The following is a 25999-nucleotide window of genomic DNA, read 5'->3' on the forward strand; positions in this document are numbered from 1 at the left end:
AAGAAACTAAAATAGAATGTGAAAATGTATGTACTACCACCAAATCAGTGCCTTCGTGATTTAGATTCAGAGTTTGTTTTTGTCGAACTAAATTTCTTGAGTTCATCTGGTAGCTAGCAATCCAAATTTATAGTTCAAATAGATTTAGCTATTACTCATTTGAAAAATATGCCCTTCTTGAATTTACTACTTTTCTTTGCATTAACCCGATAATAACATATTTTTAGGGTGGTATTGTATTGGGTCCTTCTGTGTTGGGAAATTATACATGGTTTAAGAACAGTTGGTTCCCTTTGAAGAGTGTAGTGGTGCTCGAGAAAATGAAAAATCTTGGACTACAATACTTTCTGTTTTTAGTCGAGGTGGAGCTGGAACTTGCAGTGATCAAGCGCATAGGTAAAAAGGCCGTTGTTATTGCTCATTGTGGTATGGTTGTCCCATTCTTGATAGGAACGGTTGCTTCCTCACTCATGGTGGATGCGCAAAATAAAAACTATACCAGCTACCTTCTCTCATCCTGGGTGTTGCAGTCTCAGTCACAGCATTCCCAGTACTTGATTGCTTGAATACTTGCTGAGCTTAAATTACTGAACACAGTACTTCGAAGGGTAGCCATGGCTTCTACTCTTGTTAATGATATGTGTGCTTGGATAATCCTTGTTGTAGCTATTGCTTTAGATGAGAAGGATACACCAACTATGGCTACTTTAATTTTGGTGTGCTTGGATCAGGTGTTTCTTTTGTTTTACTATGCATATTTGTCATTAGACTTGCAATTAATTGGGTCATTAAAAGGACGTACACCAAAGGGAGAGAATTTCAATGAGGTCTATGTAAGCCTTATACTCACTGGAGTTATGATATGTGGCTTCACTACTGATGTTATTGGCACACATTCTATCTTTGAGGACTTTGTATCTGGATTGCTTCTCCCAATTTTCTTTGCTATAAGTGGGTTAAGGACATATATAGGAACGATACATCAAAAAGGTAATCATGTAGGAATAATGGCTTGTGCTGCAAAGGTGGGTGTCACTCTACTCCTTGCACTTTACTACCAAATACCATTTCATGAAAGAATTGCTCTTGGACTCCTCATGAACACAAAAGGTTCGATCAAAATGATTGTAAGGTACACTCCTCTCTAATTTTTTTTTCACTAACTGTAATAATTGGATATACCAGAGAGGGGCTCTTATTTTGGACAACACACAGTAGATTGAAATGTTTAAAATGAACGGTAATTAAAGTCAGTACCAGCTAAAAACACAAGCCCTCACAAGCAAACATGAGAACAGGTAGGTGGATGTGTGAATATAAATTGCTTTAACAATAGTTATTGTGCGGCTTCTAGAAATAGTGTTCACAAACCATTATTCCATAATTGTAATGGAATGCACTTCATTATGATACTAAATAATTTATTGAATGGGAAGAAATCTTATAAATTAGTTGTAGAACTAAAAAGTAGCAAACATCAAAGTATACACCTTGTAGATGTGTGGGTTTCTACCTATGACGAGATGTTGAGGTTGAGGGGGGAATGGCTGCACTCTTGCTTGAGATAAGAGTTGCCTACATATCAACTTTCTTGGGAGAACTTGAATCAAGCCTTACGTAGTTCATCTCTCTCTATTTATAAGTATTTGATCCGACTTTCCTTATTTGCTTCAGGCCGTTGTCAAGTGTAGATTCATATATTGTGCTCTCTTGATGATTCGTCATTACTTCTGCTGTTATAAAGTAAATGCCTCCTTCATTGGTGCGTTGATTGAGCTTCAGGATCATGGTAGATCATTTATTTCCATGTATGGCTATATTTTATATTTGGAACGACCTGAGTTTGGATCGTGGTTACGTCCTGGTGGCGTAGTACGACCTAGGGATATGTGAGATGTGAAGATATGACCTGGTGTGTGGACACGTGTGCTGTAGTGATAGGTTTGAGAACGGAGGGTACTTACACAGCCCCCTTTATTTTATTTATTTTTTGGATAGCGTTGGTGTGAAAAGAAAAGATAAAATAAAGCTTTTTACACGTGTCATACGTACAGGTGGTTTATTTGAACGATTTTAGAAAATGTGTGGGAACTGTTTGGTTATGATCTATGGGCCCAACTCGCGGCGGGTTTGTGGGCAAGGTAAGTTGGTTATGATTGTGTTTTATGGGGAAGGCAAAACATTTTGGTTCTTTTTGAGATTTGTGCAGCTAAAGGGTTTTTGTGTCTAAAGGTCTTTCATCTCCTCATTTTGTCAAAACAAAGGAAAAAGCAGAAAAAGAAAAGCAAAAAACTTTCCAACCTTTTGTCTCCAGGTGCATTTCTCTTTGATACACAAAGTTTGATCTTTTTGTTTCCTTTTCACTTTTGTGTTTGTCATGTCGATTACTAGTGGTAGTGTAAGTGGAGAAGTTGCATTGAATCAGTCGAGGGAGACAACTATGAGTGATGGAAATGGTGGTGTTAGGGCGCGTAGTAGAAATGAGGCATCATCATCTTCCTCATTGGAGATGATGGATGAGGAGGTAGGACCTGGGTCGGTAGGAAATATTGTTGATCTAAGGGGGGAGTTTGGTTGGGTGAACTCCGATCTGACGATATACGACCTGAGTGGAGTGCGAAATGTATTTCGCTTGGATTACGTTCCTCAAGATGGGGGTGTTGTGGTTTGTTATGGTCAATTGAAGGCTGGGATGAGGTTATCGTTCTCACGTCTTACTGTGGAGGTTTTGAACTTTTGTGGGAAAGCCCTTTGTCAGTTCGTGGGGAATAGTTGGAGAGTTTTTCATGTGTTGGATTTGTTGAACAATAAGGGCTATAACATCTGTTTATCGGATGTGCTTGAGCATTTTTCGGTGAAGAGGTCGTCTGCTATAAATTTTAGTTTGCAGGTGTTGAAGGGTAAATCTGCTGTGATTGTGGGTGTGAGTAAGGAGGATTGGGGGAGTAGGCCCTTACTGGTTGTGGGTAATTATTGTCCTTCTCAATGGGAGTTGGCGAATCATACTATAAAATAATGAGATGGTAGGTCGTTATGTTATAAGTTGTAGTGTATGTAGGGTAGTTAATATTTAGAACGTTCTGACAACTTTATTTTGTTTTGCAGAGGTTGCTATTCGTGGGCATACGAACACTGGAGCTATAGAAGAGTTTGCTTGATTGAGTTGGGAGGAGAAACGATCTGTCTTGGGAGAGGTTGCGTATTACTTCAAGAAGCGCAGAGGTGAGAAAATCAACTGGAAGAAAGTTGAGCAAAAGAAGAGGGCCACAAAGTTAGTCTTTGACATCTCTGACTCTAGCTTGGATAATGAGATAGATCGAGAGGATCAAAGAAGGGGGCCTGTTTCTGGAGCAAGAAATGTTGGTGGGGGCTCTATTAACCGTTTTTTGGGTAGACGACCTGTGGAAGTGGGAGTGCTGGGGGAGGTGGTGATGCTCCTGCTCCATTTCGCAGGCCTTAGTTGAAGAGGCGAACTGAAGGTGGCGAGCCTGAGGTAGCTAAGAGGACGTGACCTAAGTTTGAGGAACGACCTATAATGGGGGAAGGTTGTACTTCATCAGGTCGGGATCCTTTGAAAAGGATAAATCTAAAGGAGCTGGCGGTTGATGTCGGTGTTGCTGATGCTAGGGGCAAGAAGAAAGCTAGTGACACTGAGCCAACTACCGAAAAATGTAAAGGGTATGGCAGTACGTTCCAAGGTGATGAGGCTGGTAAGTCTGATGTTCTAGATTGGACGGTCACCTATTACGATCTAGTGAGTAGGCTGAAGCGGTTGGTGAAGAATAAGGACTGCAGTTTCAAGTCTTCACTAGTTGCGAATGGACTGCTGGATAGTATTGTCCTTGATGGGGACATGAACGCGTTGGAGACTGGAAAAGATCTGAAGGCGAATCTGAAAGATGTGGATCGCTCGATCTATTTTGTAAGTATCTTTCTGATCTGAGCTTTGTTTTGTATTGTGTTATTGATTTTTGACTTATTTTGTTGGTTTGTCAGGTTTTGGCTACGTATAGGAAGTTGAGAGAGATGGTGTTTATTTCTGACTTGTGTAAGAAGGAGCTGGAGGTTGCCAATGAGGCTTATGACAAATTGGTGGTTGTGCAAAAAGTTGAACGAGCTGAAGTGGTGGGGCTGAAGGCTCAGGTCGGTGATTTGGCTAGGAAGGTGGCCTTATTGCAGCCATCTCTTGACTCTTCAAGGGTGGAGGTAGCGCATTAGGTTGTTGAGAGCAAACAATCACAAGCCATTGCTGAACGAGCTCAGAAGGAGTACAACGACCTGGTCTATCTGGTAAAGAGTGGTGATGTCTACGTTCTAGTGGATGATTATATGGAACTAGAATATAAGTACCAAACCTTGAAAAGGTCTGTTGAAAGTGTGGCTGCAGCAGTAACTATAGAAAATACTATTGTAGATGCTAGTAGACGATCTGATCTACCTACCGACTTGAGTGCTACCCCAGATGCCGAACTGACTGAGGATGCTACTGCTGAAGTGCTTACTGCAAGTGGAGATCTAGCTGGTGGTTCTGTTGGTGAAGAGGGCCGCAATATGGACCCCTTGAATGTGGAGAATTTGTCTCGTGTCAACTAATTTTGTTCTTCTTGTGATATGTTTGATGGTGGGTGAATTTATTGAACTACTTTTATTGTTGACACTAATGACTTCAACTTTTTATGGAGATGTTGAGGTCATTTTCCCAGGATAACTTGGGGGCCTCTAGTATCTAACCGACTTTGTAGTAAGTAAAGTAGTTAAATTACTTACTTGTTTTGAAATGAGATTGTCAGTGAATTTTGTATGAATGTGATTGCTTCCCTTGCTTCTTGTTTTGTTATTTGAGGACCTGTCCTGCATAGTCGTAGACTCGATGAACTGTCATATTTTGGTAGATCTCCTGATGCTTTTAGGTCTTAAGTATTTTTGCTCGACTTGATAGATGCGTGTAGTTGGCATCTAGGTTCCTTCGTGTCCTTAGGTGTGTGTGGATTGATTGAGTGGTTCCTTTTGAGGGAATTTCTTATTGATTTTTGACTGATAATTAGCTTTTGAGTGGTAATTATAGTTGAGTCAAACTTAACCCTTTCAAAGGCCTTAAGTTGACTTGTGGTCCTTTTGGGGGTACCTTGGATTGGATTTGACTGATAATTAGCCTTTGTGTGGCAATTATAGGTGAATCGTGCTTAACCCTGGCGTTGGTGTTAAGTTAATTTGTGGTCTTTTTGGGGGACCATGGATTGGATTTTGATTGATAATTAATCTTTGCGTGATAATTATAGTTGAGTCGTGCTTAACCCTGGCATTGGTGTTAGGTTGGTTACTTTGATATCCCAGATCGGGCAGCAAGTGCAAGATGTGTGGTACTCATGTAATGCAAGGACAACACTTATACGCAAAATGTTGATGAAATTTTATTCATATTGATTGATACATCTGGAGAAAAATTATTGGTAAAAGCACTTGAGTAGAGCTGTATTCCGAGGTCGAGGAAGCACATCACCGAGCTGAATTTTGATCCAGTAAGCTCCATTTCCAATGACTCTATGAACTATGTATGGGCCTTCCTAAATTGGGTTAAGCTTGGTTGGTGCTAAGGTCCTTTTGAGGACTAGGTCGCCAGCTTGGAAAGATCTTGGGACGACCTTCTTGTTGTAAGATCGTTGGATGGTTTGGTGGTACCGAGCTAGGGATATTGCAGCAGTTTCCCTGCGCTCTTCTAGAAGTTCGACTTCTTTGGATAAGATGTTGTCATTTTCTCCTGATTGGACGATATCATAACGTGTAGTTATGATTGTAAGTTCTGATGGTATTACTGCATCTGTTCCGAAGCAAAGTGTGAAAGGAGACTCTTTGGTACTGCCTCGGGCTGTTGTTCTGTATGCCCATAAAATATTCTTGCGTTGTTTTGGCCATTGGCTTTTCTTGCTTTCTAACTTCTTTTGGAGATTCTCTTTCATAGATTTGTTTGTGACATATGCTTGGCCATTGCTTTGCGCGTATCTAGGTGTAGAAAATGCTTGAGTGATGCACCACTTTTGTAGGAATGCCTTGACTTGTGTGCCGGCAAATTGGATTCCGTTGTCCATGATGGGGTTGTGGGGTAGACCAAATCTTGTGATGATATAGGTCCATATGAAGTTGATGACATGGACTTTCTTGACTTGAACAAGTGGGATTGCCTCAACCTATTTGGTGAAGTAATCTGTTGCGACCAGGACATATTTGAGTCCTATTTTCTTTTATGGGATAAATGGTCCCATGATGTCTAGCCCCCACATATGGAAAGGCCACGGGCTGGCTATGTTGATAAACTCCCGTGCTGGACTTAGGTGGTTGTGACCAAATATTTGACATTGGTTGCATTTGAGAACATACCTCTTTGCCTCGATGTGCATGCCTAGCCAATAATACCATTGGACGATTACTTTATGAGCCAGAGATCTTACTCCTACATGGTTGCCACATTCACCTTTGTGAATTTCGTCCAAGATGAGTTGGCCTTAACATAGAGTTATGCACCTTAAGTGGGGTCTTCTTGTGGATTTACAGAACAATCGTCTGTTGATCACAGTGTATCTGGGAGCGCGAAATTGTATGGCACGAGCATTCCTTGCCTTTGCTGGGAGCTCGCCATGTAAGATAAATTTCAGAAATGGGCCTATCCAAGATTGAGTGATCTCTTCTTCGGATGAGGGCTGGAAGTCCGTGAGGCTGTTGACACTTTCATGTTGGTAGGCGGGCCTCTCTAGGGTGTCAATGTAAACTATTCTGGGACATGCATCTTGGGTTAATTTTTTAGGCTAAGAAAGCCAGGTTGTCTGCATGTCTGTTATTCTCTCGGGGAATGTGTTTCAAGGAGAATGTTGTGAACAAGCTGATGATATCATTGACGACCTGAGCGTACTTGGCTAAGTTTGCTCTATTTTTCACATATTCTTTGGTGATCTGTTTGACGATTAGTTGTGAGTCATTGTAATCTTTGAGCTTTCGGACTTATAATTGTTGTGCCATGCGGAGGCCTGTGATTAATGCTTAATATTCCGCTTCGTTGTTGGATGTTGCGAAATTGATCTTTATTGACTTTTGTAGCTGGGTTCCTTCTGGTGAAGTTAACACAGCCCCCAATTTACTACCTCTGTTGTTGCAAGCTCCATCTACGTAGAGGTGCCATGTGTCTGGGGTGATTGGTTGATGGACTGAAGTAATGGGCTCAGGTTCCTAGTTGATATCTTCGACGGGGAAGTCAGCAAGGAAGTCGACAACGACCTAACCTTAGCGAGACGTTTTGGGAAAAAATTCGATGTGATGTTCTCCGAGTTTTTCAGCCCATTTGGCCTTGCAGGCTGTTTTGTTGGTAGAACTCAAGGCCTACTTGATTGGTACATCTGTTAAGACCTTGATGTCGTGAGCCTGAAGTATGGTCGAAACTTGCGAGCAAAGTATAACAAAGATAACATTGTTTTCTAAATTGGAGAGTAATGCTTTTTTGAATCTACCAATGTCTTGTTGGTGAAATAGACTGGTTTTTTTATTCCCTTGCTTTCGCGAAAGAGGACCGAGCTGATGGCAAAATCGGTAGTTGCAAGATAAAGCCCAAGTGTTTCTCCTTCATTTGGTTTAGACAGGACGGGCAGAGTTGATAGGTAAGCCTTCAGGTCGTTGAAAGCTTTGTGGCATTCGTCTGTCCATGTGAATGTTGCGCTTTTCTTTAGTATTTGCATGAACGGTCTGCATTTGTCAAATGCACGTGAGATGAATCTGTTGAGGGCTAAAACCAAGCCAGATAGCTTATGTATTTGTTGTTTGGAAGTTGGTTCTGACATTTCAAGGAGAGCTCGTATTTGTTTTGGGTTTTCTTCAATGCGTCTTTATGAAATGAGGTATCCTAAGAATTTCCCTGAGGCTACTGTTTCGACCAAATATGATCAAAACACTAAGTGGCGACGAAAGTGATGAATAACGTAGAAAAGTAGTGAGAAAAGTGATGGTGATCGAGAGAATGATGAGACTGTACCTTTCGGTTGCTTAAGAACGTAGTTCTGTATGAAAAATAGCTTGGTATTTATATAAGTAGAGTAGAGACTTCTTGTAGCTCAAGTATTCTTGTAGCTTAAGTAATTGTAATTGAATATAACTCTCAACTGATAACTATCTCTTTGATAAGAAACGAATCTGGACATAAATTAATGTACGTAAATGACAAGCCATGTGGCTAGGGTTCAGCTCTAGACACATGAGTTAGTGGGCCTGTACATTGATCCATGATATTGCAAATTGGGTTTTAGCCCTGTCAATTAAACGAATAAAGTGGAACGTTTTCCACGTAGGTGGGGGTCGAAACACCGCCCCCTTTTTGGCATGTGAACGAAGTCCATATGACAAAGAAAAGAAAAATGTAAAGAAAAATCGTAAGAAAAAAGAACGAACGCAATGATTTGCAGAGCGATAGACAAAGAGAATGATTTGTAAAGCGGTAGACGAACAATGGTGTGAAATGAAAAATTAGTATGGTGGTGAGATGAAAGTAATGACATAAAGAATGAATGTAAAGAACTAAAGATGAAAAAGAAAAAATTGCAAACTAATTTGCATGTAGACGTCGAATGTGGAATTAAGTGAAAATGGTGAAATTAAAGTTGGTGGCCATGCGCAATTACTATTCAACTCTAACTTATTCTGGACGTTAGCTCTATCTCTTTTCCAATCCGGTCAAATTTCATAGCCACACCAATTCCAATAATTATTAGGCCATCCGAATAATGACTTTGCAATAAAGTTGCAAAAGACTGTCCGAAGTCGATATGATACAATATTTCCAAGCACCGCGTTTAACACGATCACCAACTTTATGATCTTGAGGCAATATGTGATAATGTAAACATGTGATATAAGGAAGGCGCCAATCATCCTCGTCACAAGGTGTAAGCGGAAAACTTAGCTTTACATTAGGAACTTCCGTAGCATTGTCAGCTTCATGATCATCGTCGGTATGGACCGAGACAATATCATTGACAGGATCATTGGGCCCCCATCTAATAGCATAAGTTGTGGATCAAGTGTTTTCTCTGCAACGACAGCTTGATTATAAAGATCACGCTTGCGCTTCCGAGTCAGCATAGGAGATATCAAATTGGCATGACGTGATTCGCTAGAAAATGTCTGGACGAAAAAACAACTCTGAGTGATGTACATATATCGCAAGTCCTCGATGGACAGATCGATACTCAGTTCCTTTTAAAATTTAATGGTAATCTAGCAAGGCTCATCCAATTTAACTACCGCGGATAAATATGCGAGAGAATCAGCATGTCGTACATCCAGATGTGGACGCTGCACAATACTGATAGATTCAAAATTTCAAACAATCCAATGAATTAAGTCCATATAAGCCGCCATTCTCTCGTCACGAGCTGCATACGATCCTCTAAACTGGCTAGCGACTAACTTAGAATTTGTGAATAATCGTAACTTAGTCGCCCCCAAGTGAAAAGCAGTGTGCAAGATGATAAGAGCCCAAAACTGTAGTTTTAACCCCTTAATAATATTATATTTAGACAAATTATGTTTATAATAAATAAGAGTTAGTAATATTTACGTACTTTTGTGTATTTCAGGTCTTGGAGTCAAATATGTGAAAAAATATGTCACTTTTGTAATAGAAAGGAGCAAAGGTTGGTTGCTAAGAAATTCTATGGTTAAAGCCCAAGTTTCAAAGAGAAAAAGTATTTTTAAAGCCCAGTCAAAGTTGAAAAGTCAAAGTCAACGCGAGCAGAAATAGAGTATAAAAGTCAACAGAACTTTCGCAGGCCGTATCTTTGGACTCAGACCTCGGATTTGGGCCTACTATATGTCAAAACGACCGGCTCAGAAGGCGCTTTTTAATGGTCTAAGACTTGATCCAATTAGAATAATAAACGTGGACAAAAAGTCTGTTGCAGTAATTTCTAACAGAGAAACCCTTTTTGGACTTAAGTAATTAGGTTTTGGGCTTGATTTAATGGCCCAAAACATAGCTCCAAAGTCCATGCACAAAATTGTAAACCTAATCCTCTCCTATATAAAGAGGGTTAAGGCTAAACAAAACTTGGCTACTCCCCTTTTTAGTTTAGTTATAAATTAGGGTTCTCTCTCTCTCTCTCTCTCTCTCTCTCTCTCTCTCTAGTTTAGTTTAGGTTTAGTTAATTAGTTTAGTTCGTAGCCTCCATTAGAACCTTTGAATAAAAGCTTTATTTTATTCAATTCAATTATTCTTCTTTACATTATGTCTTCCTTTCATTATTTTAGTTTAATTAATCCAATGATATTAGGCTAATCCCCCTATTAGAGGGAGTGATTATGAAGCCTAATGAGGAATAGATTGCTTCGTAGAATTATTGAATTGTGTATGTATTTCAATGAGTTTAGTTTATTGTATGACTTCTAGCTAAAATAAGCATATAGTAAATTAAACTAGGGATTGTTATAATTAAGTTGAGAGACTTGGTTGTAATAATCCTACATGCTAATAATAATGACTATAGAGATGTAGGTTGTTGCTAGGGATGATAAAGTTTGAGGCTTTAGGTTGGATCATTGTGTGAAAACCTAAAGATGATCTCTTTTCAATGAATAATTCTATTCTTGCTTGAAATTAATCATTAGGTGGATTGATTACTCTTCTCTATAACTTTCTCTTCCATCAAAACCATATTTCTATTAGTTTAGTTAATTTAGATTTATTTGAATCCGTAGTATAATTGTAGAATAGAAACCTCTCAACATAATATTACTCTCACCATTGTTTCTTGTGTTTGATTAATTAGATTCTATTTAGTCTTGATAGATTAAGAGTGGAACGATTCCGTACTCTATATATTGCATGAATATATATGTGAGAGTAGGAAATAAATAATTGATAACCTAAGAATAAAGTTAGAGAAATCTAGTTGAGTTTTTACGGGTTATCACAAGCCGCAAATAACAGCTTCATACTAGGCCTCATTATTTGAAGCGTCAAAAGCTAAACGCACTGACTTTTCAATTTTTTCTCCATTTGGCTGCAAGACTACACACACAATACCGGAGCCAGACTTATTATACGAACCATTAGTGTAAACAATCCAAAAATCGACAGATACATCTGATAAGTGTGGCAAGTCATCGCCCCCAAGAGGTAATGGCGTGTTGTCAACGACATTTTCTTTGTCCAGTAATGCGTCAAACATAGGAATATCATAAATAGGAAAATCGGCCATTAGTGAAGCCAAAGCTTGTCCTAATTTCTCAGTTGTGCAAGTTTCAAAAATAATGTTATAAGCACTAAGGTAACTTTCCCATTCTGCGAGGCGACTCGATTCCTGGGCATTGCGAAAAAGTTTTCGCAGTGGATATTCGGTATAAACTTTGACAACTCCTCCTTGGAAATAAGTCTTACGACATCTGGCAGCATGAACCAAGGCCAATGCAATTTTCTCCACTCGAGAATACCTTATTTTAGCTGTTAGTTGTAAGAGTCTTGCTAACAAAGAATATAGGACGACCATCGTCACTGTCGACAAATAAGACGGCGCTTACGGCAAGATCAGTAGCGGCTAAATACAGACCTATAGGCTACCCCGTTGCTGGACTGGCAAGAACTGAAGGTTGGACTAAGTACACTTTCAAGTGATGAAATGCAAGTTCACAGTTCTCCGTCTAAATTGATGCGTCTTTCAATGTTTGGAAAAAAGGACGGCATCGATCAAAATACCGAGTGATAAAACAATTTAGGGTAGCCAAGCGTCCTATAAGTCATTGAATCTTTTTCTTTGACGTCGGAGAAGGCATTTCAAGGATAGACCGAATCTGATCCGAATTTCCTTCAATTCCGCGTCTAGTCATCATGTATCCTAAGAATTTACCAGACGACAAACCGAAAAAACACTTAATCGGATTCAAACGCCTGTTAACATTGGAGAGTCTATCGAAAATAACTTGCAAATTAGTAAGATGATCAGGTGCTTCTATAGACTTTATAACCATGTCGTCGATGTATGCTCCGACTGTCTTTCCAAGTAGATCAGAAAAAATGGTGTTGACTAGCTTTTGATATGTGGCTCCAGCGTTTTTCAGACCGAAGGACATTACCTGGTCACAGTAAATTCCTTAGTCTGTAATGAATGCAGTGAACTCTTGGTCCTCAATGAATAACGGAAACTAATGATAACTAGAATAGTATCCAAAACAGACAAACGCTGAAAACCAGATGTTGCATCGACCATTTCAGATATACGAGGCAACGGATATGGATGAATCAGACATGCTAATAATAGGAAAACGATAGTTTTACCTACGAATAAGTAATTAAACTCAAATATAAGTAAAACTAAAACTGATTTGTGCTTAATATCAAAGTTATCTACTCTCGTTATCGTTCAATATAATTGGAGTAGAGAATTCGTTCCACTCCTAGCTCGTTTAGATGTGAACACTTCCTAGTTTATGTATTCTAACAAAATCGTGAGAGTAATAGATTTGAATTTAACTACGAGGGTGATTTAACTAATCAAGATGTGATAAATGAAATGACGACAATTCAATACTAAGATGACAATATGAGAAGGAATTAGGAGAATTTGATACCACCTTGATTTGACTTAATAAACTAACATAGAATTGTCATAATCCAAATTGCAATGTTTTCGCATAACAATTGGGTCTTTCTAATCCCTAATTGTTCATGGTAATCTCAACCAACTAACAATCAGTATGTGAAGCAGTCAAACCCATTCTCTTGGAGAACTAATTACTTTCTAGAATGGAATATATTATTACAACCATTTCTACGCTAATATAATCAAGTTTTCATCAAGGCTTCCTCAAACCTCTCAAACGGAGGTTTAGCTTTGAGCCATTAAACTATCATTTCTAGAACAAGAATAATAAGAACAAGACATTATTTAATAAGTAATTAAACTTTATTAATCTAATTGAACAATAGTCTAATGATTCAAACTGAATTAAAGCTGGATTAAAACTAATTTAGAACTAAGAGTATGAATAACAAATTATGAATTTAAAATAAACTAAAGCTAACTAAGTATTGAATTAGAAACTAAGTAACTTGAAATATAAACTAAGTATTTTATTCTAAAAACTAATTTCTTGTTCTAAAACTAATTAATTGGATCTAAAAACTAATTTCTTTGAATATCACTAAGTATATCAATTATCTAACTAAGTTCCTTAAGAGCTAAGCCTTAGTCTCTTTATATAAAAGAGGCTAAATCCACAATTTCGTGTTTGGGCTTAGGAGCCATGTTTTGGGCTAGAAAATCGAGCCCAAAACCTCATTACTTCAGTCCACAAAGGGGTTTTCAGCTAGAAATGACTTCAATAGCCTTTATGTCTACTTCTGCTCCTCTGATTGGGTCAAGGCTTGAACCATTAGAAATCTCATTCTGAGCTGGTCGTTTTGACGTATGGTATGTCAAATTCCGAGGTCTGCGTCTATAGATGCGGCCTGCGGAAGTTCTATTGACTTCTGTGTGCTATTTCTGCCCGCGTTGACTTTGACTTTTCAGCTTTGACCGGGCTTTAAAAAGGCTTTTTTTCCTTGAATCTTGGTCTTTAATCATAGAACTTCTTAGCAACCAACCTTTGCTCCATTATCTCACAAAAGGGACGCATTTCTTTACATATTCGACTCCAATGCCTGGAATACATAAGAACACGATAACAGTACTAACTATTACTTATTAATCACATAATTGGTCAAAAAGTAATATTGTTAAGGGGTTAAACTACAGTTTTGGACTCTTATCAAACCACCCCCAAACAGTATTTTGCTTGTCCTAAAGCAAATATGAGAAATTAGAATAAGTGACAAAAAATGGAGTTCTAACTAATCTCGTTTCGCCGAGTGCGATTGCATTGACCATATGCAACAAGGCCTTAAACTACTAGGAATTCCCTAGTGGATGAGTTATAGCCTAGTAAGAGTTTTCCAGTGAAGATACTCACAAACTTCATCTATACTACAACGACTAAGAAATAAAACTATTGTTTCCTTATTTATTCTCAAATATCTATATATCTCACTAGCAATGAATACAGAATAATCAAGTCGAAACCTAAGCTAATATATGCATAATAATCAATCATCTATGAATAAACATATATACAATGAGCTATGCTATGAAATTCAAGAATGTCCATTTCTCAAACTTTGAATAAATGCCCTTAAGTAGGTCCTCACATAAATGTCAAGACAAAAACACTCTGATTTTTCCGCTCAAGTTTCGCTACTCCAGTGTGCAGTGGGCACACTTTACCTTACAATCTCAATGACACACAAGAAAGATGAAGTCCATCAAACACATATGCCACTTTCTATCACACTAACCTATTCCTAATTGAGCTAGAGGTCTTTATTAGGTGTTGCGGGGATTAAGTGACGGTTTAAGAATGAAGGAAATGGATATTCAAAAAGAACCAGTCTGAGATAATAGAGTCTTTATATTACGTAACCAGAGAAAACCTTGTTCTTACTTTGCTTCTACACTTTGTTTCCATCCTTAGATAATTTTTTTTCTTTGGCTTTTGACTCCTTTGATTCTGTTTTTGGAGTTCTAACTCTTTATTTTATTTATTTTTTCTTTTCTTTGGATGTAAACTTTCTTTTCTTATTTGAAGCAACTAACACATTCTTGATTTCCAAGGTCTTTCTCTTTTCTATTTTTCATCTCTATTCTCAGACTCATTCAAAGAATGGGTAGGCTGATTTCTATTTTTATTTTGTTTTGTAAAAGGGTAAAGGATTTGCATTTTATGAAAGGCTAAAAAAAGGCTCAGAGGGGCGACTAGCGGAAATAATTTCATATAGGTTTAAATTTCTGGCTATATCGATCTAAAGAGGGCCTAAATTCTCGCTTAGGATATGGCATAGTGATCAAGCAAGTGGACGTGTGATTTCTCTATTCGGAATTTACTTCTCCTTTGTGTCATTTCTCAAATATTTCACTCATATAAGGCTTTAGGCTATATTCTCACAAGATTTGTAGAATAAGTATTTTAGCCTAGATTTCAGAAACTTACTGTCAATACAAACATAAATACTCATGCAATATATTTATAGAAAGATGCAAAGATTATTACCTACATATTAACCTAAGTTTCTAAAAACTATTCTAATACAACTACTAAAGTGAAACTTCTAGATTATTAAAAGCATAGAAAGAAAACAATACCAATATTTCTAAGTGTATAACATAAACTTTTTATTTATATTTTTGAATTTTTAATTTTTTTACTAGAAAACAATTGCATATTGTACATATCTATATCCTAAGAGATGCCTTAAATTACGTGTGTTTCTATGCCACCACCAAACAAAAAAGCATGCTTTGTCCTCAAAGTATAGACATAAGAAGGGTAGAAAAATACCATGGAAACGCGTGAAATTTTGGAACATCTGCAAAACAAAGTTAAAACATATGAATATAGATAAATAAAAACAGACGCAACTTTATATGAGTTCCACTCGTTATGGGGTAACAAAAAGTAAATTGCTTGGGACATAAGCAGACACGAACAAAAATAAAACTTACCTCCTATCCACGATTAAGCGTTATCCTCCTTTTCTATAAAGAAGTGAGGTTCCTTTGCATCTTGCCATGCCATTATAATTTGCCAGGCTTCACGTCATTTATCATCTACTATAGCTAACATATCAAGTGCCACTTGGTCGGATGGGCTGTAAGGTGCAACCCGATGAGGTTGTAGCCTCCACCCTTGCCAAGTCATTGCACAGAAAGATCAAATAATACAATTGGTGGGTCTCACAATATAGACCCCAAACCAATCCGTGAAACGAGTACAAAAAATAGGGAAGAAACATAGCATAATACGGCAAACGAACTAAAACAGGCATAAGAAGGTACTTATGCTTCATGCTATGGGCTCATGCTAAACTAGACATTAAGGTATGAGGAATATCATAGAGCATATGTCCCCCAGCTAAAGCAAGGAAAATATCACAAGTTTCGTCATTCCCCGAAGAATAACGTCATTCCCCTCTAATATTTAGCATGATCCAAAACATAACAGTGCCCACGTTCATGGACAGGCTACCAAGGGCGATGTTATATTCCCTTTGGTCCTATATCCTAAAGATTCCTGCCCCATAATTCTCATGCAAATTCTTATAGTTATAGAGGTACATATTAACTACCAAATAGGCCCACGAGTCTTGTATTTCAGCGGGCATAGCAAGTCCGAGAACAAAGGCTAACAAGAACCTGGTAATTTCCATCGGTTCATCCTTAATGGTGATGGAGAACACAGTCTATCAAAGAACTTACAATTATCATAAAAATAAAATGTAAGTGCAGGAGCATAAAGTTCATCAGGTTTTACCATTAGCGGTTCCCAGCCTGCTTGTATGATCACCTCGCGAAACCACGCACCATAGGTGTCACTTTGGAACAAATCTTCAAAAGACTGCTCCAGTATGATATGAGGCGGTGCCATCATAACAAATACACTCTAGAAGTGCTACAAACAATCTTGGAAAAACTTACAAAAAATTAGAAATTTAAGTGGCTGCGAAGGTCAAGGCGCGGGGTGTGCTCAGAATTGGCCTGTGAAGGGCACGGGGTGCGCTCCTGTCTTGCTCGAGATCCAGGCGCTACAGCGCAGGGTGCGCTCCTATCTAGCTCGAGTTCCAGGTGCTATAGCGCAGGGTGCGCTCATAATTGGGTTGTGAAGGGCGCGGGGTGCGCTCCATCTACCTCGAGTGCTCTGTAGTGAAAAACTAAGAGAAAAGTGAGGAGTGAAAGGTGAGAGGTGTAGTTTGTAAGTGTAGAGTGAATCAAGTATTTATAGAGGTTTAGTTTCTAAACCCAACATCCACAAGTTGCCAAAATTATTAAGGCAATTGCCGGAAACAGAATATTCTAAGACCAAAACGGAAACAAGTTAGGTGTATATTCCAAATATAAACCAATAGCTTTTTGGTTGAATTTAAAATAGTAACTTCCTAATTCTATTTATTGAAATTCCATCACCACAACAATATATAATCTTAGCGACACCAATATTGGCAACATTCTCAACAACTCATATTTTTACAGTTTTCAAAATTTAACTTCTAAAACGATGGATAAGATAAAAGTAATGCAAAAAATAATAATACCACCCCCAAACAATTCAGAAAGGTGGGATTCATGGAAAAATCATCGCATGCTTGGACAAAAACCAAATTAAATTAAAAATTCAACTAACAATCAAATAGTCGAAAACGATTACATAATCCAAATCTAACTAATAAACTAAACAACTCGAAATAAAATTCTACAAAAATAGGGAAATTTCCTAACACCAAAATAACCAAACTACGAGCCATGAGACGAGGATGATTCTGAGTCATCAGTCCTACGTCGACGACGCTCATGCCTCTCAGACTCGTCAAAAGTAGAACTCTGATAGGGTGGCAAGCGTCGTAGAACCTCCACTTGGAACTTCTGTTGACTTTCTATATATGCGTTCATAGATTCCTTGCGCTCCTTATCTCGCTGGACTAGGGTCTCCACGGTAGTCCTGAGCTCCTCCTCATTCTAATGGAGCCGAACTTGCCTAGTTCGGATGTTTTCATAAATATGGTTCAAAGAACGCAAGCCACGATGCAGCACTAACATGCGTTCTATATCAGAATTACACTTCTCCAAGGCATTGGCATCAAAACATGCCGTGTCATCCTCCTCATCATCAGAATTAACATTTTCCACAACCCTGTCTCCAGCCAATCTCCACATCTTCTCGATACAGTCTGTATAATCAATTGCATTTGCATGCAACTTCAACATAATCCACTCAGTTTTCAGTTTCTCACAAAAAGACAACATAATCTTAGTAATCAAAACAGGAAAGGGTGCGGTACTTACTCCAACTCATCTAATCATAGTTAACAAGAAGTCAATGATACAAAAATCATACCTCTTTTGCTGTAATACCTAGAGTACGTGCAGACAGTTCAGACTAATGTCACTGAAGTTCTCTTTCCCAATGACATTCTTACCAACCCACTGAGTTATAGTCAGCTGGTTGGTTTTCGAGACGACTGTCGGACGCAATGCGATTTCGCATTATACTATCCCTCCAAAACTGTCTCTCTCATCAATGCCTCTACCCCCATATAATCGGATTCCCCGCATGGTGGCTACAAGGTGGCGTTTTAACATAATGCCCAAGAAATCGAAATTTGGTTTGAGTGGTTGCTTGGGTTTGATTGGTGCGATTTTTGGAGAAAAATTTGGTTTATGTTTATGTTTTGGGCGGTTTAATGTAGGTGGAGGAGATGAATTGGTGTAAGGGTTGAATTTGGAGTGGGTAAAAATCGGTGGTTTTTTTTTTTTTTTTTTTAGTTTTTGGTTCGATGGTTTAATGGACGCTAATGGAGTGAGGAAGATGAAGAACGCGATGCGTTTTTGGTTTTACTGTGGACTTGGGCCCAAGCCCAAATAATTTTGGAAAATGCCTATTTCATCCCTATGCGCCCAAACTTAAAATTGAATTCTCGATTCGTTAACGGTCCGTTTTTTTCGAATGAGCTATGAAAATGATCAAGAGAGAATTTCCAATCCAATGATCCATAAAACACTCTATTCTAACTGTGGTTGACATATAAAAAGGTGGGAAAACGCCTCAAAGTGCATGAATGACGTAAGTTATGCAAACAAATGAAATCTATATTCATAGATAGTGTCAACCCGAATCAAAATACTATTAAGCGGCATAAACAACAAGAATAGGAAGCAATCAAGAATGAAAAGACCAACACCCCGCCCCCAAACAAATTTTTGAAAATGAAGTTTGAAAATTTGTTTTAAAACGTGGGTCTTTTAAAGTCAGATTCCCGAGACTTGCTAGATTTTTATTTTTATTTCATTTTATTTTATGGTTTTAATATTTTTTTACTTTTTATGAATAAGATTTAATATAAAGAAAAACAATAAGCAATAAAGACATAATTCACACCATAGAGAAACATGACTAAAAAATCGAGAAAACATGCAAGAGTGGAAAATGTGAATTATGTTAAACGTGGACTTAAGATCCGGTACTTACAACCACACATTCCAATTGGAGGGCCCGGTTACCTGAATGGTGTACTTACCAAAATATAATAGTAGAATTGAGTACACCGAAGAATAAAATGAGCCATTTATAGTCAGATACTCGAGACTTTAACAAATAACTAGATATATATACATACCCTGTAGTTTGTCATATATCAATAACCGAAATAGTTATGGATCGTGCCATAAATAATTATCACAGAAAACACATCCAAACACCATCAAGCACCATAATTTCCCATGACGTAGCATAACGGAATGAGAGAGAATACTGATGAATCTAGAATCTAACCTAGCATGCAAAGTCTTCTTGTTTTCCCAACGAAAGGGTGGGCAAATGAATGATTTTGAGAAAATAGATATTTGTGGAAGATATGGTGGATATGGATGAATTGTAAAAGTAAGAAATGAGAGAGTGGGTTTGTCACAAAATTCATTAGTAGAGTGGGTTGGTATAATCACACAACTGAAATTGAAAGTATCTGGTGGCTTTGTAGGTAGTAATGGCGTACTAGGAGAATTTAGAAAATCATGAAGCATAGGAGAAACAAGAGGGTCAAGTGCAAACTCAAGGTTCCTTTGGAAAGGTGGAGGGTAGGGAACATTGATGGAAGGTGAATGGGTAACAGGATAATGTGAGGTGGGTGAATGGTTCTCAGCTAGAGCTCTCAGGTCTATATTATCAGAAGTTTTTAGATATGCAAGACATTCTTCAATAGGTGGGCTAGAAGAATCACTGGGATATTGTGTGAAAAATTCTTCTTCTGTCATGGCGTCAATGTTTGAACTTCCGAAGGAAAGAAATTGGTGCATCTGATTATCAGGAAATGTGTTGTTAAAATAATCTTGAGCTAAACTCTCGATCATGCTAACCTCTCCATCGACAGTCGTATTTGGGAACTGTTACATCGTTTTAAAAACATTTACCTCAACAGAAAGATGGCCTAAGGACAAGGATATCGAACCATTGCGGCAGTTTATGAGCGCGTTGGCAGTAGCCAAGAAGGGACTCCCTAAAATGATAGGAACAGAGTCGTTAGCGACTTCTGTGTCGAGGATCACAAAGTCGGCCGGATAGTAGAAATCCTGAACCTTAACAAACACGTTTTCACCAATACCCTTAAGATACTTAATAGACCGATCAGCTAATTGCAACATCATTTTAGTAGGTTGCATCTCTTGTAGACCTATTTGTTTATAGAGATAATAAGGGAGTAAGTTAACACTCGCCCCTAGGTCAAATAGAGTAGTTGTCGTGTGAGTATCCCCTAAGGTGCATTGTACAGTAGTGCACAACTCTTCAGTTAACGTGGGAAACTGTTCAGTTAAAAAGACGTCTTTAGGAATATTTGTTTTACACCTAATAGTGCACAACTCTTTTAGAAACTTGGCATGTTGTGGTAACTTTTTAATAACTTCAAGAAAAGGTAGGTTTATCGTTTGATTTTTGAAAATTTTCCTAATCTCATCGAAATTCGTATCCTTAGTTAACATGGCTAATCTTTAGGGAAATGGTGGTTTCTCTCTATATTTAGCATATGGATCAACAGGATGTTTAATCTTGTCATTTTGTTTCTTAGGTTGTGGTTTAACTGGTACCTCTACAGGGGTAGGATCTTCAGTTACTACGTTGTAGTAAAATATCCGGTGTAGGGACTACTGGTGGGGTAACTACAGGCGTAGTTATGGCGTTATCAACCACTCTGCCAGAACGAAGAGTGGTGATGGTATTTAGCTCACCTACATTTCCATTTTCATTACTAGTATTACCGTTTACCTCAAAGGCTGTGTTTGTTGTTTTAAGATTAGGAATCGCTTGACCTGGAAACACACCTTTTGGTTGTACTTTCTCTTGGGTTAACTGCTATAAGGAAAGTTGGATGGACTGTAAAACTTGTTGTTGGGTTTGCATAAAGGCGTCGAAACGATCCGATTGTGGATGTGTAGTTGTTACAGGTGGTGTGATAGGAACTATGTCACATTAATTATTAATGGGTGGGTGTGATAGTTATTATTTACTGGGACGATACCTCTATTAGCATTATAATTATTATAATTTTCCCTTGTCCTTGTCCTTGTCGAGGTGGAGTTTGGTTGTAATTGTTTGCTGGTGATAAAACATAAAATTGAATAGTTTTACCTACGAAATAAGCGATGAAACTTACAAACGCAAGTAAAACTAAAACTAATTTATGTTGCCTAATTTATCAAAGATTCTACTCTCAATCCTATGAGATATAGTGGAGTAGAGTGATTCGTTCCACTCCTAGTCCTTCCGCATGTTAATGTTCTCTAAGTATAAGTACTCTAACTCTAAAGTCTAATGAGAGATTTACGAAAAGGCGACTAGACTACGATGCAACTACCCACAAGATGCAACTAGTTGGTTATCAAAATAACTAAGGGAATGCTACGTTGATTCGATGATAAGGAGTTAGAGGGGGATTTATTCCACCTTAACTCAACTTAATCCTACTAACGATGAATCCTCGTAATCCGAATTGAACTGCTTCGCAGAACAATATGGTTACTCCTAATCCCTAATTACACATGGCATTCCTACCAATTCATAACTAGCATGTGAACGATTAAACCCATTCTCATGGTGAACTAATCTCTTCTAGAGTGGAAAAGGAAATTACGACGACTTCTACGATAATCTAATCAAGCTTTCATCAAGGCTTCGCAACCCCCTCTAATGGAGGTTTAGCCGAGAATCATTACGCAATCATTTCCGATTAAATTAAAACTAAACATAATATAAAGAATTGAAATTTACTAATTTAAATTAAACAATAATTAAAATCTAATTAATAACTAAGAATTGAATAACAAGTAATAAATGAAATCAGATCTAACAATTGTAAATGACAAGAATCGAAATTGACAAATAGCTATTTTATTTATTAATACTAATGAAGAACAATGATTCTAAGAGTTTAATCTAAGACAAAAATTGAATTTGAACTACACTTAATTAAAAACAATTAAATAAAAACTAGATCTAGAAGCTATTTTAATGGCTACTTTTTACTCTAACCTATCTACAATTAACATTCTCCCATTAACAAAGAGTTAAGCTTTTGTTTTTATCCTTTCAGATCCAAAAATCGTGCATGGGCTTGGAGCCATGTTTTGGGCCAGAGAATCAGGCCCAAAACCCAATTCTTTCAGTCCAAAAAGGCCTCTTCAGCTGCAGTTGGCTTCAACAGACTTTTCATCCACTTTTGCTTCTCTGATTGGGTCAAGGCTTAGACCATTGGAAAGCTCTTTCCGAGCCGGTCGTCTTGACATAAGGTAGGCCCCATTTCGAGGTCTGAGTCCAAAGATACGGCCTTCGGAAGTCCTGCTGACTTTGTGTGCTGTTTCTGCCCGCGTCGACCTTTTAGCTTTTGACCGGGCTTTTGAGAGGCTTTGTCTTCTTGAATCTTGGCCTTTAATCACGGAACTCCTTAGTAACCGACCTTTGCTCCTTTATCTCACTAAAGTGGTACATTTCTGCACATAATGGACTTTGAAGCCTGAAATGCATAAAACACGTAATCGGTGTTAACTCTTAATTATTACTCACATAATTGGTCTAAAAGTATGATCAAAGGGTTAAAACTACAGTTTTGGGCTCTTATCAAACCACCCCAAACAGCATTTTGCTTGTCCTCAAGCAAAGATGAGAAATTAGAATAAGTGACCAAAAATGGAGTTCTATCTACTCGCTTCAATCGAAAGCGATTGCATTGACCATATGCAACAAGGCCTTAAACCACTAGGAATTCCCTAGTGGACGAAGTTATAGCCTCGTGAGAGTTTTCCAAAGAAGGCACTCACAAACTTCATCTATACTACAACGACTAAGAAAGAAAACTATTGTTTCCTTATTCATGCTCCAAATTATCTATACATCTCACTAGCTATGAACAAGAATAACCAAGTCAAAACCTAAGCTAATATATGCATAATAATCAATCATCTACAATAAACATATATACAATGAGTAATACTATGAAATGCAATAGCAGTCCGTTTTCTCAAACTTCGAATAAATACCCCTTAAGTAGGTCTCTCACAATAATAGTCAAGATACAACACTCGATTTTTCCACTCAAGTTTCGCTTACTCTAGTGCGTAGAATGGGCACACTTTACCTTACAATCTCAATGACAACAAGGAAGCCGGAGTCGATCAAACACATCTGCCACTTACTATCACACTAACCTATTCCTAATTGAGCTAGAGGTCTTTATTAGGTGTTACGGGGATTAGGAGATGGTTTAAGAAGGAAGGAAATGGATATTCAAAAAGGACAAGTCTGAGATAATAGAGTCTTCATATTATGTAACTAGAGAAAACCTTGTTATTTACTTTTGCTTCTACACTTTGTTTCCATCCTTAGCCATATTTTTTTTTTCTTTTTCTTTTTTTTTTTGGCTTTTGACTCCTTTTATTCTATTTTTTGGAGTTTTTATTTATTTCTATTTTTATTTTTCTTTTCTTTGGATGGAAACTTCTTTCCTTTATTTCCTGAAGCAACTAACTAATTTTTGTGTACACAGGTTTTTCTCTTCTTCTTTCTTTCATATTCTATTCTCAGACTTATTCTAAATTGGGTAGGTTGATTTATTTTTTATTTTGTTTTTGTTTTTGTAACAGGGTAAAGGGATTGTGGTTTAAGAAAGGCTACAGAAAGGCTCAGAGGGGCGACTAGCGGAAAATAATTCATAGGTTTGAATTTTTGGCTATATCGATCCAAAGAGGGCCTAAATTCTCGCTTAGGATATGGCATAGTGATCAAGTAAGTGGACGTGTGATATCTCTACCCGGATTTTACTTCTCCCTTGTATCATTTCTCAAATATTTCGCTCATATAAGGCTTTAGGCTATATTCTCACAGGATTTGTAGAATAAGTACTCTAGCCTAGATTTCGAAAAACTACATAACTAACAATCATCGATACTCATGTAATATATTTATAGATAGATGCAAAGATTATTACCTACATATTAATCTAAGTTTTAAAAATTATTCTGATGCAAAAGCTACGTGAGATTTCTAGATTGTTAAGAGCATAGAGAAGGAAAACAATACCACTATTCCTAAGTGTATAGCATAACTTATTTATTTATATTTTTGAATTTTTTAAAATTTTAACTAGAATACAAATGCATATTATACATATCTATATCCTAACATATGCCTTAATTACACGTGTTTCTTTGCCCCCAAACAAAAATCATGTTTTGTCCTCAAAGCATTTAAATAAAGAGGGTAGGAAAAATACCATTGAAGCGCGTGAAATTCAGGAACATATGTAAAACAAGGTTAGAACGCATTCTAATATAGGAAATAAAAACCGACACAACTCTATAATGAAGTTCTACCCATTATGGGGTTAACAAGAATGAAATTCCTTGGGACATAAGCGGACACTAACTAGAATGAAAACTTACCTTATCCCCCCCGATTACTCGTCATCTTCCTCATCCTCTTCTTCTATAAAGAAGTGAGGTTCCTTCAGCGTCTGCCATGCCATGATAATTTGCCGCTTCCCGCCATTTATCATCTATTATTGCTAACCTATTAAAAGCCACTTGAGTCCGACGGGGTGTAGGATGCAACCCGATGAGGTTGTATCCTCCACCCTTACCAAGTCATTACCGAAAGATCGAATGATACTATTGGTGGGTCGGACAAAGGTCGAATCGTAATCCAATCCGTGAAACGTGTACAAAAAATAGGAAAGAAACATAGCATAATACGCGAAATTAGAACAGGCATAAGAAGGTACTTATGCCTCATGCTATGGGATCGAGCTAAACTAGACATCAAGGTTCGGGAAGGTCATGACACATACGCCCCGGCTAAAGCAAGGAAGAAGACGCCGCAAGTGGCATCATTCACGTAAGAAAAATGTCATTCCCCTAAAATGTTTAGCATGATCCAAAACATAACAGTTCCTATGTTCATGGACAGGCTACCAAAGGCGACGTTATATTCCCCTTGGTCCTCGATACGGAAAATGCCCACGCCATACGACTCATGCAAAAACTCGTAAGAGTAGACATACATATTATCTACCCAATAGCACCATGGGTCTTGTATTTCAGCGGGCATAGCAAGTCCAATAACAAATGCTAGCAAGAACCTGGTAATTTCCATCTGGTTCATTATCAATGTTGATGGAGAACACTTTTCAAAGAAAATGTAGTTATCGTAAAAATAAGATGCTAGAGTTGGAGAATAAAGTGCATTGGGTCTTACCATAAGCGGCTCCCAGCCAACGATGTGTGATCACCTCACAAACCAAGCACCATAAGTAGTGCTTTGGAACAAATCTTTGAAGAGACTGTTCGGTATCAATGTTGGAGATGTCATCTCAAAATTACGCCTCGAATAGCCGCTAATGATCCGAAACTACCCGCGCGAAAACCGGAAATTTTTCCGTCCAGTGGAAGTCGGTATGCGAAAGTGCGCTCGATAGAAGCGCCGATCGCCTCTGAAGTTTTGAAATCCAGTGTTTGAGCTGGTCGCTCAGCTTGAAGCGAAAAGCGCCCGACAAAAAGTTCAGAAAAAAATATGTAGAGCACTCTATAGAAAAAAAGTGCGCCGGAGTTCTTGAAACTTCGGAAAATGAGCCAAACGTGGGAATCGTGGGAGTAAAAGGTGAGTGATGGAGTTTAGGTGTAGTGTGAGTTGTGAGTGTAGAATGTATGAAGTTTATATAGGTTTTAAGTTGCTAAAACGGATAGGGAAGTTGCCAAAAAGTATTTACGGCAGTTTCCGGAAATCCTAAAATTTCCAAACCCGAAAACGAAAACAACTCATTTTCTTGATTCTAAATCAAACCTAGTATCTTTTAGGTTGAATTTATGATAGAATCTACCTATTTAATCTAGATTTCATCCTACCA

General features: G+C 37.9%; 1 pseudogene; it reads left to right on the forward strand.

Annotated features, from left to right (window-relative positions):
- Positions 1 to 614: 614 nt before the first annotated feature.
- LOC147479531 (cation/H(+) antiporter 15 pseudogene) lies at positions 615 to 1148 on the forward strand (annotated as a pseudogene).
- The last annotated feature ends 24851 nt before the right edge of the window (positions 1149 to 25999 follow it).

The sequence above is a fragment of the Coptis chinensis genome, chromosome 8 (genome assembly GCF_015680905.1).
Source record: "Coptis chinensis isolate HL-2020 chromosome 8, ASM1568090v1, whole genome shotgun sequence".
Taxonomy (NCBI): domain Eukaryota; kingdom Viridiplantae; phylum Streptophyta; class Magnoliopsida; order Ranunculales; family Ranunculaceae; genus Coptis; species Coptis chinensis.